Source organism: Acomys russatus, chromosome 6 (assembly GCF_903995435.1).
Source record: "Acomys russatus chromosome 6, mAcoRus1.1, whole genome shotgun sequence".
Taxonomy (NCBI): Eukaryota; Metazoa; Chordata; class Mammalia; order Rodentia; family Muridae; genus Acomys; species Acomys russatus.
In genome coordinates, this window is record NC_067142.1 from 34,997,562 (window position 1) to 35,012,782 (window position 15,221).

At 48.6% G+C, this 15,221-nt stretch overlaps 1 protein-coding gene across 2 annotated transcripts in view; it reads right to left on the minus strand.

Moving 5' to 3' along the window:
• Nav1 (neuron navigator 1) overlaps nucleotides 1–7,502 on the minus strand; it is a 251,977-nt gene extending 244,475 nt beyond the window's left edge. Inside the window, exon 1 of one of the 2 annotated variants that reach the window (XM_051147472.1) lies at nucleotides 7,194–7,502. The gene's annotated coding sequence lies outside the window, so the exon portion shown is untranslated. The remainder of the gene's footprint in view (nucleotides 1–7,193) is intronic. The other variant, XM_051147473.1, reaches the window with a different exon arrangement.
• Nucleotides 7,503–15,221: the final 7,719 nt, after the last annotated feature.

Consider the following 15,221-nt stretch of genomic DNA (forward strand, 5'->3'; position numbering starts at 1 on the left):
TTCCCTGGCATCCTGAGGACACGGCCTCCACTCAGAACAGGGGTAAGCTTCACGCCTGCCCTCTTAAATCTCCTTAGTAAAGCTCACAGTGCCCACGAGGATGTGCAGGGGCTCAGGGGTCTAGCAACCAATGGGCAGCCCACGGGAGCAGCCAGGTCTCCCATACAGTCAAGCCCATCCTTTGGGGAAGGAAAGCCAGGCAAAGAACCACCCAAGGAGAGACGAGGAGGCAGCTGCCGAGTTATGGTCCTGGCTGGGTATCCTGGCTGTTTCATCAGCTGCTTCTCCTTTGTTCAAGGCAAGCAAGAAGAGAACAGTTGGCGTCTTGGCACCACCAGGAACCCTGTTACTCCTTTCCAGTCAACTTAATTATCTGCATCAATGAGCTGGGAAAACAGGCACTGGGAATTGACTCCAGCCATAATTTATTGAGGGCCCAGGCTATGCTATGCTTGAAGTCTACTCCCTCATATTAGATAACACCAAAATAAAATGAGCAAGAGATACAGTAAGACTTTTGTTGCTTTATGCCCTCTTTCGTCCCTTCTCGGGGAGCCTAGTTCTCAGGTTTTTCAATCGACAAATGGGGGAGGGAGCAAAAAACCCTGCTTTGCCAACAAAGGAGTCACCTGTACCAGGAAGCTCATAAGTGAGTTGCTGCTTTTCTGGACACAAGTGGAGAAAAACTGACATTTGTCCCAAGGGTGCCAAGTAGAATAAGGAGAGGAGGAGGAGGAAGAGCCTGGCATTTATTGAACACACCTTTAGCATAGACTCAATTCATGCGATCCCTTTCTAGCTGTTTTCCACAAAGCTGCCATTTGGGGGGGGTATCTGTGTGGTGTGTGGAGGTTGCGATCAGGAGCGCGGGGAATGTCTTATGAGTTAGATATTTTCATTCCACTTTATATGGAGAAGAAACCGCGTCTCTATCAGGTTCTATAGCCTGCCTAAGATGACACATAGATCCGGGTGCAATTTCAACTGTCAATATTTGATGGATACTCATATATGCTAGACTTTACACATTAAGTCAAGATATAAAGTGTAACTTCAAGACTGGCTCAAAATCTTCCTAGCACAGCCTATGTCTTCTCTGGTTGGTTGGTTGGTTGGTTGGTTGGTTGGTTGGTTGGTTGGTTTTTTGAGACAGAGTTTCTCTATGTAGACCAGTCTGGCCTCGAACTCAGAGACTGCCTGCCTTTGCCCCATGAGTGCTGGGATTAAAAGCGCTCACCACCACACCTGGCCCTATGGCCCTATGTCTTCTCTGAATATCCATGCCAACACAGGAAGTGATGGTCTGAAAGGCTGGTGAGACCACGGAGGACGAGAAGAAGACAGGGCCAGAGTAGCTATTTACAAAGAGTGAAAAGGTGGCATTTGCCAGTAATTACACTGGGGGAGGATGCACGTTGACAGTACTCCCTAACATTTTGTGTTTTTCACCAAGGGGTAGAGGTTGCAACCATGACAGACTAATACAAGGAGGAACCCTGAAAGCAGGGTAGGAAATAAGTTGATTCCGGCAGTGGCAGCATTGTTAGGTGTTCCCTGGCAACAGAGATGTCGCTGGATGAGCACTAGGAGGGAGATTTTTTTTTTTTTACGAGGGGTGAGGCTACATAATTAATGCCCTTTCCAGTCTTGAAAGTTTTCATTCTATGGAAGTTGCCAGTTACTATGTTTGTAAATAGATTTTTAAATCAGTAAAGGGATGTAAAGTGGGTCAGTATGGTTGGCCAGATGGGTGGGAACTGAGTTACCGGAAGCTGTGACAGGCAAAGGGTCCAGCCAATCAGCTCAGTGGGTTGTGGAGCCAACCCTCACACAGCGGCAGAATCGCCGAGGGGGATTTTTTTTTAAAATGACAGACACTGAAGCCACAGTCTCATTGGAGCAAAGTCTCTGGGGATGGGCCCAAAAATCAGTAATGTTTAGAAGGTCCCCGGTTGAAGTGACAAGAAGAGCAGGATGAAGAATCACAGACAGACAGAAGGAAGGTCACAGTGGGCTTTGGAATGGCCACACATCATCATCAGCTCTTGTCTAGCCTGAGCCAGTCATGTCCACACCCGAGGGACACTGGGACATTTTAAGAGACTGAAAGATGAGAAGAAAGGATGTGTTAACCCTGTAGTACTTAAAGCTTTTACTTCCCTAGTCATTAAGAAGTGTTCACAAATTTATAGAAGTAAAAATATGTTAATTTTGGTTGCCAGAAGATGGGAGGAGGGGAACGAAGGTTTTATCCATTATTAGGTTGTATTTATTTTATTTATGGAATTTTTGAGGCAAGGAGTTGCTGCTACACAGCCCTGACAGGACTCAAACTCCATCTCCTCCTGCACCAGCCTTCTAAGTACTGGGGTTACATACAGCCTGTGCCTCATGTCCCGCTGGGAGTTAATCTTTAATAGGTAGCTTTAGTTTAGGAGGATTAAAAAGCTTTAGAGATGGCTAGTGCTGATGATTACAAAACAATACGGAGCTTCTAATTCCACTCAACTGTACAGTGATGAGTGGTGTAAAAGCCTGGGTGTGGTGGCACACGCTTGTTATCCCCCGCATTTGGGAGGTTGATGCAGGGGGACCCAGATTTTAAGGCCAATGTGTACCATACGGTAATTCTTTGTCTTTTAAAAAGTTGTTCGGCCAGGCTTGGTGGTGCACGCCTTTAGTCCCAACACTCAGGAAGCAGAGGTAAGCGGATCTCTGTGAGTCTGATGTCCAGGATAGCCAGGGTTAGAGAGAGAGACTATGTCTCAAAAGAAAAAAATATTGTTAAATGAGTAAATTTTATGTTATATATATTTTCCCATGATAAAAAAGTTGTGTTGGTTTTTTTTTCTTAATGTTTCAAGCACAATGATAAAGGGAAATGTAATTGTACCTATCTCCTCCGACTCTAGGTACATTCTTTCACCACTGATTTTGGTGACAGAGAAATACAGATTATTGAAAAAGAAAACATATGCCAGGCATGGTGGCGCACTCCTTTAATCCCAGCACTTGGGAGGCACAGGCAGAGTTCAAGGCCAGCTTGGTCTACAGAGTGAGTTCCAGGATAGCCAAGGCTACACAGAGAAACCCTGTCTTGAAAAAAAAAAAGGAAGAAAGAAAGAAGAAAAGAAAAAGAAAACTTCCAGAGCAATATATCCCAGGAATGCAAGGGTGGTTCAATGAAGGAGAGTAATGAAGTTCACCACTTTAACAAAATGAAGGGCCAGGCGTGATGGCGCATGCCTTTAATCCCAGCACTCGGGAGGCAGAGGCAGGTGGATTGCTGTGAGTTCAAGGCCAGCCTGATCTACAAAGAATCCAGGACAGCCAAGGCTACACAGAGAAACCCTGTGGGGGGGAGGCAGTAGGGGGTGGGGGGGGTAGTGGAGGGGAAGTGGGGTGGGGGGGGCAGTGGGGGTGGGGAGGCATAAGGGGGGGAGGAAGAAAAGAAGCCACATGGCATATGCAGAAAAGAGCATTTGCTACAACAACCCAGCATCCTTTCACAATAGAAAAAAAAATTAGAAATTTTTAAATAGAAGCAAATTCTTCCTAGATGATAAAAGGCAAACATGAGACACCCACGGCTGGCATCATATTTGATGGTGAAAGACACAGAGCTCTTCCCTAAGATGGAGAACAAGAAGGAAATACCTGCCATCACCTCAGCTACTTGACAATGTTCTGAATGTTACAGCCCAAGCAGCCAGGTGAGGAAGAAAAGCACCTACCTGATTCAAAATGGAAGAAGTAAACCTATCCTTATTCATAGCTAGTGTGGCCCTATATGCAGAAAACTCCAAATTCATACACAAAAACATACCTAGGCAAATTCAGCAGGGTATAAGACCAGCACACAAATATACCAGCAGTGAACAATCCAAAAAGGAAACAAAGAAACAAATCCATTTAGGAAAGCTTTCAGAGCATCAGAGGACTGGACATCAGAACAGTCTTGTAGTCCTTTGAAGTGGAAACATCTCGTTATTAACAGTCATCGGTGAGGCACATGCATCAGCACCCTTGATTTTTCATGCACATTATGCATCTCATATTAAAATTAAGTAGAGTAAATAGATTTGGCGAGGGTGCTAGTCGGGGCTTCACAGGACAGTGCGTCAGAAGCTGAATCAAATCCATTAGCTAGCTGTTCGGAGTGCCATTGTGCCTCCTTTCTTGTCTTAGGAGTCATAGGAGTCACAGGAAGCTGGGAAGCAAAATCCCAGACCCCTTGGAGAAAACTAAGCCTGAGTCAGCCTCCTTAGGAGATTAGGCCCAGGGGAATGTTCACTGAGGGGAGTGCTTCCACCTAAAAAGATGGTAATGTTTTTTATTATTATAGTTATCATCATTATTATTATTATCGTTAATTTTTATTTTTAAAAGGAACTAAAAAAGAAAAGGGAACTAAAGATGTTTTTAATTACTTGTTGATGATATGAGCGTGTGAGTGTGTGGGTGTCTTGAAAGGGACTAGGGGCTAGCAGGATGAAGTGTGTGAACCAAGTATTGCCACACTTCTTAGACCTCAGTGGCCCACAGAACCAGAGCTGGCGGTTGGTCCGGCACAGGGACAGCGTTTCCCTTGGCTGTGTTTCTGCTCCTCTCTCCTGCTAAGAGCTCAGGACTGTTTGCCGAGATCTGTGCATGGAAACGCTACAGATAAAGGGATCTGCGTGCAAGGAGGCGATTTACTAAAGAGAGTGAGCTCTGGAAAGAGAGCTGAGGGCTTGCGCCCTAGGCCCTAGGCGGGCTCTGCAGCACCACAGCTGTGTGGCTAGAAGCCCAGTCCTTCCTTCAGGAGGCCTGGATTCTGGTCTGAAGGGAGGAGAACAGGGGTTGGGCTGAGAGACACAGAAGTTCTTTTAACTTTAAATGCTAGAGTATTATAAACCCTGTAAAGAACTCAAAAGCAGTTTAAAAGAAAGGGAAGTGACATCAATTAAAAGTGGAAGGAAGGATGAACAAACTTGAAAAGATGCATGGGGCACTTTCGTATTTTCCCAAAAGTCTTTTCCTACCGGGCCAAAGGTGAGCTGGGGTGGGGGGATGGGGGTGGAGGGAGGGGAGTGTAGCTTGGTTGGGCGCACTTTGCTTAGCATGCCCCAGGCCTCGGAGTGTGGAAATTGTGAGGTTAGGGTAGGAGACAGATTAGGTAGAGGGAGAACAAATGGAATTTCCTCAGACCAAGCCTCTCCAGGACCACCAGATGCCAAAACCCTACCGCACAGGATGGTTTCAGGAGGGATCAAATCAAAGAGCTCTCAAAATGGAGGGCCGGCTCTGGGTGGCATTAAGATTTTCCCTCCGATTTCATTACCCTGACAAATATTTATAAAGTGCTTACTGTGTGCTGGGTGTGTTGAGCTGTCAGATTGAGGACCTCTGTGAAGATTCTCACGTGTCTAAAATCCAAAGCAGAAGGGAAGACCAGGACCTCCTGGGAAGTTAATAGGACCGCTCTGGAGGAGCTCACATTAGCGTCAGGCCCTTCACCTGGCAACCTCGGGTAAAGGCCCCAGGAGGCCAGCACAGATTTGGAAAAAAAACCAAAACAAACAAACAAAAAAAACTGCTTCCAACAGTAGCTCTCTCTTCCTCGACCAACTTTATAAGCATGAGTCCCAGGGCAAGGTGACTGTGAAGAACTATTTGTTCTCCGACCCAAAGGATGGAGAAACAACTACAGGCGGACTGAGAACTTCATCTAGAAACCCAGTCCTGTGTAAAGCTCACCCCAGAAGACTCCCATATTCTTGGCATTCCCTTCACAGGGTAAAAAGTCCCACCAACCAAAACTCAAAGCGCAATGCAAACAGTAAGATGCAGGAACAAGTATCTTTGTTCTGGAGGAAGCAGAGGTCTCTGGAGTGACCGGCTGTGTTGAAGTCCTTCTACCTCGCCACAAGTGAGTTTCTGGGGTACTGCAAGTCCACAGAATTGGAGATATGTGACAGTGTAAGAGTCTCTATGAGCCCACGGCCTTTGCTGGGTGAGCTGGCCACAGGCTTCTCAGTCAGCATTGAATTTGAACCAGCCAATGGTATCCCAATGGCTGAAACAGGAAGCCAGATAAACAGCGTGTTATCAAGGGGGTGGGGTGGGGTGGGGGGATCCAGCACTTCCCTTAAGCCGGCGCCAGCTGTGCTCTCGGACTGTCCTAACAAAGTCCCATTGACTCAGCAGCAGATTTTCCTGTGTTCAGCTCTGGGGTACAAGGAACCCTCTTTGCTGGGTGGACATTACTCTAGGGCACTGCCCAAGCCACTCACCACTCAGGTCCGCCCCTGTTCCTTCCTCCTCTTTATGCCAGCTGCAGTCTTGGCTGGCTCTCTATCCTATCGCCAGTTTTGGTAGACTCTGAGGATTAAAAGGGACCACAAAAGCCTAGGCACCGCACCCGCACCCTCACTTTTCTCAGCTTCTCTTTTTTTCTCCTCCCTCCTCTCTCACCCTCGGGATGCTCTTTCTGCTCCCAGACGTCCTGGGCAGGCGCCAGAAGAAAACAGCCTAGAAGAGGGCGCTTCTCAGCATCTCCCCGTGCAGGGGGATGGTAGTGGTGGCGGGGCAGTGCACATTTTTTGGAACAGCTTAGTTGGGTCACCTGCCCCCAGCTGTTCCTTTAGCTCTTCCTGAGATGTTCGAAGAGTAAACTAGTTGCTTCAAAGTGGGTGGTAGTGGTGGTGGTTGTCTGACTCTCTCTCTCTCTCTCTCTCTCTCTCTCTCTCTCTCTCTCTCTCTCTCTTCCTCTCTCTCTTCACACACACCACACCACACACACACCGAGAGAGAGAGGAGACGAGGCAGAGAGACGAGACGAGAGGAGAGGAGAGAGAGAGAGAGAGAGAGAGAGAGAGAGAGAGAGAGAGAACACAGCATTTACTGTCTTTGATTGCAGGAACTTAGCGCACTTTAAATGGCAGGTATTTCTTAGGAAGGGAAAATGAACCCTAGAAGGTTGGAGTTAGGTAGTCGCATTGTCAACCCCACGACAGACGCAAGGTCCATCAGGGGCGTCTAGACGCTCCCGCGCGCGGAGCCACTAGCATCCTGGTTGTTATCCCGCGCTTCTCCCGTGCCAGCCCGCAGCCTCCCTGGAGCATCAGATTCTCCTCCCTCGAGCTGACTCCAGCCCCTCCAAGTGCCGAGCTCAGCCTCTCAGGCGCGCCCGCCGGGTACGGGCCACTCACCGGAGCGCTTCTGGTCCTCGGTTCTGGGTCCGCGCCGCCGCCACGCAGAGTCGCGCATCGCCCGAGCAGCGCAGTGCTGGGCGTCCTCTCCTCGCGACCAGAAAGTTTCCCGGGGTTCCCAGGGCCCAGACGGCTCCTCGCGCGAGTCTCAGCCGGTGCTACGCTCCCCGGCCTCCAGCCTCTCACTAGGGCAGCCGCCGGCTCCCGCTCCACGACGAGAAGGAGGCGGCATCCTGAACAAAGTGCCGTCCCCTAGGCCGGGCGGCCGGGGGGCGGAGCCTGGTGACCCGCTGCCCTAGGCACACGCCGGCTGCCTCGGCGGAGGGCCGAGCTGGGAGTGCCCGCGGCTGGGGGTGGACGGGAGGGGAGGCCCGGCTGCGGATCGCCCTCACTTTCCTCCCTCCACTGTGCCAGCTTAACCCGCAGAGGGGCGGAGGCATGGGTCCCTTCCAGACTTTGTCATTGGAAAGCTATTCCCGTAACCCTTTCCTGCGTTAACTTTCCCGCTCCGCCTTCCCAGGCGGCGGGCCGCAGAAAAGCGACTGCTGCGTGGCGGGGCTATGCGGAGAGTTGTCAAGGGCAGGAAGCCTTAGCACAATTGAGACTTTCCTTTACCCAAGGACTCGCCACCACCACTTCCAGGAGGGGTCTCCTGCCTAAGTCCTCTAACTACCTCAGGTTTTTGTTTTGTTTGTTTGTTTGTTTTCAGAGAAAGGTGCAGATGGATTGTTGAAAGTCCTACTCTGCCTTTGGAGTCGGCCACCCATTTCCTTCCACTTTGGAACCCTGCTAGGTTCATTCTATCCGAGCTGGGAACCCTGAGTGAGAGGTAAGGGAAAATCCTGGAAGTTAGCTAGCAAAAAGAAGAAGTTTAGTTAACCAACTTTCCCTACCTTCCCGATCGCGATGCAGCCCCACCCTTCTTCCAGAGAAGGGGGAGGAGGAGGAGGAAGAGGCAAGGGGAAATGACAAGACCATACCCACGCTGTTGTGTAACTGTCTGTAGTGCTGGGACGTGACTGAGCTTAGAGACGCTTGCCTCCTGACCTGGGGACTTTCAGACCGCAGCAAGCACGCAGACAGAAATCAGGTGGATTGTGCTCAGACCTGGAGCTGGGTGAGGGAACACCTGTCATCAGGGACTCAGAACGTGAGGCGCTTATCTTCTCCCAGCCCCAGCCAACAATCAGGAAGACTGATTTATTTTCAAGGTGCTGGGGTTGGAGGTTGGGAGGTGGAGAGAAAGCAAAATGCTTACTCCCTGTCGTCTTGGAGTAGTCAGGATTAAAGCCCCAGAGTCCTGCCCTAAGGCCCCACCTAGTCACTTGGAGACACAGGGCAAGTAGACAGTAGACAGTGCCCTTCCTAGATAGTCAGGGAAATGAATGTTTTATATATATATATATATATATATATATATATATATATATATATATATATATATATTATTTTTTTTTTCCCATGAAAACTCATTGTCCTTTGTGGGGAACGAGAGGCGTGCGGAATGATGTCTGAGATGAGCCCCTTCCTCTGTGTGTAAGGGCTAAAGGCGTCGGCTTTAAAGGCATACCCTCCAAATCTGCTGTCTCTGGGTCTATAGCAAGTTCTTTCACTTCCAGCTACCTCAGTTTCTTCTTCTGGAAAACAGAAGCTCCTGTCTTGTAATGTTGCCAAAAGGATTGAAGGATGCACATGACGTGTTTGTGCCTGGTGATGGTACATCCTCAGTAAACAGAATTTTAAGAGACTGCATTCAACTCGACACTTACCAATTGGAATCCTCCCACCCTTGCAGCCTGCCTAGGGGTGCCTTGTCTTAAGAAACACTGTCACTGGGTGTGAGTGGCACATACCTGTAATCCCAGCCCTTAGGAGGCTGAGGCCAAGGGATCAGGAGTTTGAAACTAATGTGGGTTACATAGAGGGACTCTGTCTTTCCTCGATGCTCACTGAATAGGGCTGCCTAGGTTTCTTGGCCCTGAAGTCAAAAGGACAAAAGACTGTGGTAGGCATGCAAATGCTCATCAGAAACTGAACTGCTTGGGGCTGGAGAGATGGCTCAGCGGTTAAGAGCACTGTCTGTTCTTCCAGGGGTCCTGAGTTCAAGTCTCAGCGCCCACACAGTGGCTAACAACCATCTATAATGAGATCTAGTATCCTCTTCTGATGTCCAGGTGTATATGGAGGCAGAACACTGTGTATATAATAAATAAATATTAAAAAAAAAAAAGAACAAAACTGAACTGCTCACTGAAACTGAATGTGGTGCTCTTGCAGCCACACTGGGAATGTCAACATGATGTCACCCCTTTGGGTGCTTCCCAGAGTGGAATGAAAGGCCAACACTACTTTTGTGAGAACTTAGTCTTATATTTAGATCAGTATTTCTCTCCTGTGGCCTATCATATAACCCCACCCCTCACCCCATTCCAAACATCTCCAACAATGAACCTGAGTTAGTAGGTAAACACAGGGGAATGTGTATACATGTTGTTGAAAGGAAGTAAGGGACCCTGTCTTGTTGGGGTGACAGGCAGAGTGTCTGAAGGCTACCGAGAAGGGCCATTGGTGAGAGCAGCAGAAAGAACAGTCAGGAGCCAGTATGGACAGAGTCCTGTTTGGAGAAGAGGCAGGGTCATGCCCATAAGTGCCTACGTTGTGAGTGGCTTTTGTCTGAACACATTGATGAATCCGTTGCTCTGAATTCAACCAATTGATTTTCCTTAAATATGAAAATCAATGAGAGGTAAAGACGAGGGTTGCAGATGGGGTAGAATGGAAGGAGCCAGAAGGGTGTGGGTGGGTGGGGTAGGGTAGACTGGTTGATGAGTGACAGGAGAGGGAATCAGGCTGACAGCAGGGGACCCTAGGCATGGTCACAGTTCCCTTTCCCGTCAGAGAAGGTGGCTTCCAGGACCTGCTGACCCCACTGAGGTAGGTCCCTGCTCTGTCCTAAGCTGCTGAGCATCAATTCTGCTCCTGGGTGGATTGTTAAAAAGAGGATTAACGTCATTGTGACAAATGGGATTTTAAAAATCAGCCCAAGGAGCTTGTGGCCATCCCAGGGAGTCTCAGTCCCAGCCTAAGATTCTTATCTTGGAAGCTTCAGAAAGCATAGCATTTTTTTTTCCCCCTGCCACAGCCTGATTGCTTTGTGTGGGGGTAGGGTGGATGTTTTCTTCCTACCCTGAGCTCTGTAGATCAGAGTTCAAATGTCCCACCAGTGGTGCCATCCAATGTGTGGGACTTTGGGGGATCTGAATAGAGCCATAGCCTCTGCATTCGCTCTGGCTTGTAACAGGGCAGTCTTGACCCTCCTTGCTTCTTTCAGGGCTCTTAGAGCTGTTTGTAAGGCACTTGGCAGGGACATGAAGACAGTGCATGGCTTCATTTTCTTCAGCGTAACAAACATTATTAGTGCTCTTGAGGTGGAGTCCAGGGACCTTCTGACTTCCTCCTCCAAAGCCAGTGGAAAAATACTGGGTCTGGCTGCAGAAGGCATGATTTCATCCATGCTGGCCGGTGCTGCTTCCTGAAGCAGATCACCTCAGTTTGCTCATCAGTGAAGGTGGGAATTGACGCCCAGGGGATATCTGTACACACTACCAAGGCTGTGGTATCTGTGAGATCATAGGAGGGCCTGTGGCTTAGACAATGCCTTTCAAACACAGACAGAAAGTGCAGAAAGCACCAAGTCATGCCTAACCCCGCCCCCCCAACTACACCAGGTCAGGAGTGGTGGTGCCGCACACCTTTAATCCCAGCAAAGGCAGGTGGATCTCTGTGAGATCCAGGCCAGCCTGGTCTACAGAGCGAGTTCCAGAACAGCCAAGGCTACACAGAGAAACCCTGTCTTGAAAGACCAAGAAAGGGAGCTGGAGAGATGGCTCAGTGGGGGGGGGGGGTGCTGGAGAGATGGCTCAGTGGTTAAGAGTGCCACCTGCTCTTCCAGAGGTCCTGAGTTCAATTCCCAGCAACCACATGGTGGCTCACAACCATCTATAATGTAACCTGATACCCTCTTCTGCAGATAAAGCACTCATATGCAATAAATAAAATAAATAAATCTTTAAAAAAAAAAAAAAAAAAAGACCAAGAAAAAAGCCAGGCATGGTTATGCACACCTTAATCCCAGCACTCGGGAGGCAGAGGCAGATGGCTCTCTGTGAGTTCGAGGCCAGCCTGGTCTACAGAGCGAGTCTAGGACAGGCAAGGATACACAGAGAAACCCTGTCTTGAAAAACAAAAAACAAAAGAAAGAAAGAAAAGAAAGACCAAGGGGGGAAAAAGTTTGCTCACGACTAACCCGACTAACCCTGTACTTGGTTCATTAGCCAGCAAGGGACTTCCTGTGCAGCTGGAATGTTTTGCCCCTGCCCTATCCTTGGTCACTCTGACCTTGTGGCACTGGCCCCGTGTCCTGCTTTCAATGTTGATTGCTAGAGTGAAGAAGGGCCCAGGAGGACCAGTCTGTGGGGAGAGCTGGCCTATAGCAATGAACGCTTTATGAGAGCCAGCAAGTCACTGCCTTATCGGGAAGATGAGCTTCTCCCTGTTACCAGGAAGTAAAATGTGCAGAGAGCCAGTGTTTTTCCAAAGATGGCTTTTGAAGAGGAGTGTTCCTTTAAGGGCTAGGAAAGTAGGAGTGGGGCTGGTGGAAAGAAACTGGGCCCCTTCAAGTAGCCTGGCTCTGGGAGTCCCGGAGATAATGACAGTCCGTACTTACAAGCACTTGCTGAATGTCTATAGGTGTCTTAAGCACGCAACCTATACCAAGCCATATCATAACAAACCTATATAATAAACAGGCTCCCCTCCCTTTATCAACAGTCTTAAAGTTTCATGCTTTTAAAAATGTGTTGGGGGGCTGGAGTGATGGCTCAGTGGTTAATAGTGCTGACTGTTCTTCCAGAGGTCCTGAGTTCAATTCCCAGCAACACATGGTGGCTCACAGCCATCTATAATGTGATCTGATGCCCTCTTCTAGCATGCAGGTGTACATGCAGATAAAGTATGCAGGTTTACATGCATATGTATTAAATAATCTTTTTTAAAAACCTGTCTGTGGCTGGGCATGGTGGCACATACCTTTAATCCCAGCACTCGGGAGGCAGAGGCAGGTGGATCACTGTGAATTTGAGACCAGGGCTCCACCTGCTTCCGCCTCCCTAGTGCTGGGATTACAAGAGCTTGCCCTCATATTTGGTGCAGGGGATGGTACTGGGGTCCCTTTGCTGATGGAGTGCCCACACACACACCCTAAAGTTTTTGTTCTGTTTTGTTTTAAAGACAGGATCAGGATCTGGGGGGATGGCTCAGCAGTTAAGAGAACCAGCTGCTTTTCCAGAGGGTCCAGATTCAATTCCCAGCACCTGCAGGCATGGAGGCTTACAACCCAACACACCCACACCTGGTGTCTCACAACAGTCTGTAACTCAGCTCCTGGGGGAATCTGGTGCCCTCTTCTGGCATCTATAGGCACTAGTCACAGAAGTGGTGCACAGATATACACTTCAGGTATACACACAACATTTTTTAAAAAGCCAGATAGAGCTAGAGAGATGGCTCAGCGGTTAAGAGCACTGAATGTTTTTCCAGAAGTCATGAGTTCAATTCCCAGCAACCACATGGTGGCTCACAACCATCTATAATGTGATCTGATACCCTCCTTTGGCCTATACATGTACATGCAGGCAGAGCTCTGTATACATAATAATAAATAATAAATCTTAAAAAAAAAAAACAAAAACCAGGTGGCCTAGGCTGGCTTTACCCTCCTTGGCCTCAGCTCACTGAGTAGTAAGAACTATGGATGCATTACCACCAGGCCTTGCCATAAGTGTCCTTTTAAAAATCGTTTGTTGTGTATGATCTTGCCTTTGAGACATACACGTGCACATCGTATGTCTGGAAGTCAGAAGACAACTTGGGATTGACTCTCTCCCTCTATCATGTGGATTCAGGGGATGGAAGTGAGGTCATCAGGTGTGTGGGCAAGTGCCTTTACAGGTGGAACCATCTTGCAGGCCCCCACAGATATCATTTTTATTTCTATTTTGTAAGTGAAGAGATTGAGGCTAAGTATCTTGTGTGTGTGGGTCTCACAGTTATTAAGAGCTAGGGCCAGGATTTAACCTCATGCCATCTGGCCCCTACAGTCCATACCTATAGAGGACTGTGCATACACAGAGGAGCCCAGACTATGGCAGTGGGGGTGGTGATGAGGGGCCCTTTATTTATTTTCTTTTGGCGGCTTTGCTGATATGTAACTTACCTTGAGACTTAGCCAATGTAAGTGTCAAGCTGATTTGTAGCAAATCCACAGAGTTATGTGGTCATCACCGCATTCAACTTTTAGAACATTTCCCAAGCAGGGTGGAGGGTGGCGCACGCCTTTAATCTGAGCACTCGGGAGGCAGAGGCAAGCAGATCTCTGAGTTCCAGGACAGCCTGGTCTGTAGTGGGAGTTCCAGGACAGCCAGGACTACACAGAGAAACCCTGTCTTCGAATAGAAGGCAGAGAACATTTCCTTTTCACATTTTCTCACTGGGCACACACTCTGGGCTGAGCCAAGGTTTCCCCCTCTGTAAGGGTAATAACCCTGCCAGTGTCCTAGGGCTCTAAGGATGAAACAAGATGTGTGAACAGTGTGTGGCTGCTGCTTAAGGAGCATCAGCTCTTGTCATCAGTATTACTGTAGTCTCTTAGTCACCAGAATGCAGGCTTTTAGACTGGAAGTGCCATAGAGATTGTTGAATCCTGCCCACTTCCTTTAACTGAAAGAAACTAAGGTGCCAAGATGTCTGGCGACTGTCCAAGTGAGGAAAGTCACACAGTGTCCATGCAGGGCTCAAATTGGAATCCAAGTTGGGTTTTTTTGTTTTTGTTTTCGTTTTGTTTTTGTTTGGTTTGTTTGGTTGTTGTTGTTGGTTCTGTGCATTCTTTTCTCTGGAGACATTTTCCTTCTGTGACTCAGGAATGTCATTGTTCAACACCGCTGCCACCTTTGTGGGTGCCTCCAGAGCAACGCTGACCAGCAGTCATGGCCCTTAGTAGTCTGGCGTTGGAGCAGAGACTGCAGCTGGAGCAGGCTGTGTGCAGAACCAGGAGATGGTGTGGCTGCTGAGACAGGAACGCCCATTGTTAGAACAGGGTGTGCAGTGCTTTGACTCAGAGAATGGAGCACCCTGCCAGGCCAAGCCGGCAAACCTCTGTAGAGCTCACAGGCCAGGCCAGCTTTGTGGGCTTGCGAACATGCACAGTGGCGCAGTGCCCCATGCTTAGAAGGGCCTCTGCTTGGCTTAACGCTTGCAATTCTGAAATTCCTGATAATTTTAAGAAAAGAATCACACAGTTTTGTTTAGCACTCAATTTTGTTGTTGTTTTTTGAGACAGGGTTTCTCTGTGTAGCCTTGGCTGTCCTGGATTCACTCTGTATAGACCAGGCTGGTCTCAAACTCAACAGTGATCCGCCTGCCTCTGCCTCCCGAGTGCTGGGATTAAAGACGTGTACCACCACTGCCCGGCTAGAGCATGAACTTTTAAGACTCCATCAAGGAGCCCTGTCTCCACACAGACTTTATTCACATGCCACTCCACACAGATGCTGCATTGTTGTAGAGTCTTGATTCTGACAATTGAGAAGACCACAGACGGGGCATCTCTTGTGCACCTGCCATCCCACCAGCTCCAGAGGCTAAAGCAGTGGGGATCACCTCGCTCTTGGAGTTTGGGGCCAGTCTGGGCAACACAGCCAGACCCCCATCTTAGAAGAGAAGGAAAGAGAAGAAGAGCAGAGGACGAAGGAAAAGAGGGAAAGACCAGAGAGCTAGGGGGAGAAACAAAGCTGAGTGTGCTGGTATACACACCTGTTCTCCTAGCACTTGAGAGGCTGAGGCAAGAATGTTGCAACACATTCAAAGGCAACCTGGGCTACGTAGCAAGTAGCAGGCCAGCCAGAGCAAAACCATAGCAAAATCCCATTTCATTTGTTTGTTTGTTTTTGTTTTTCGAGACAGGGTTTCTGT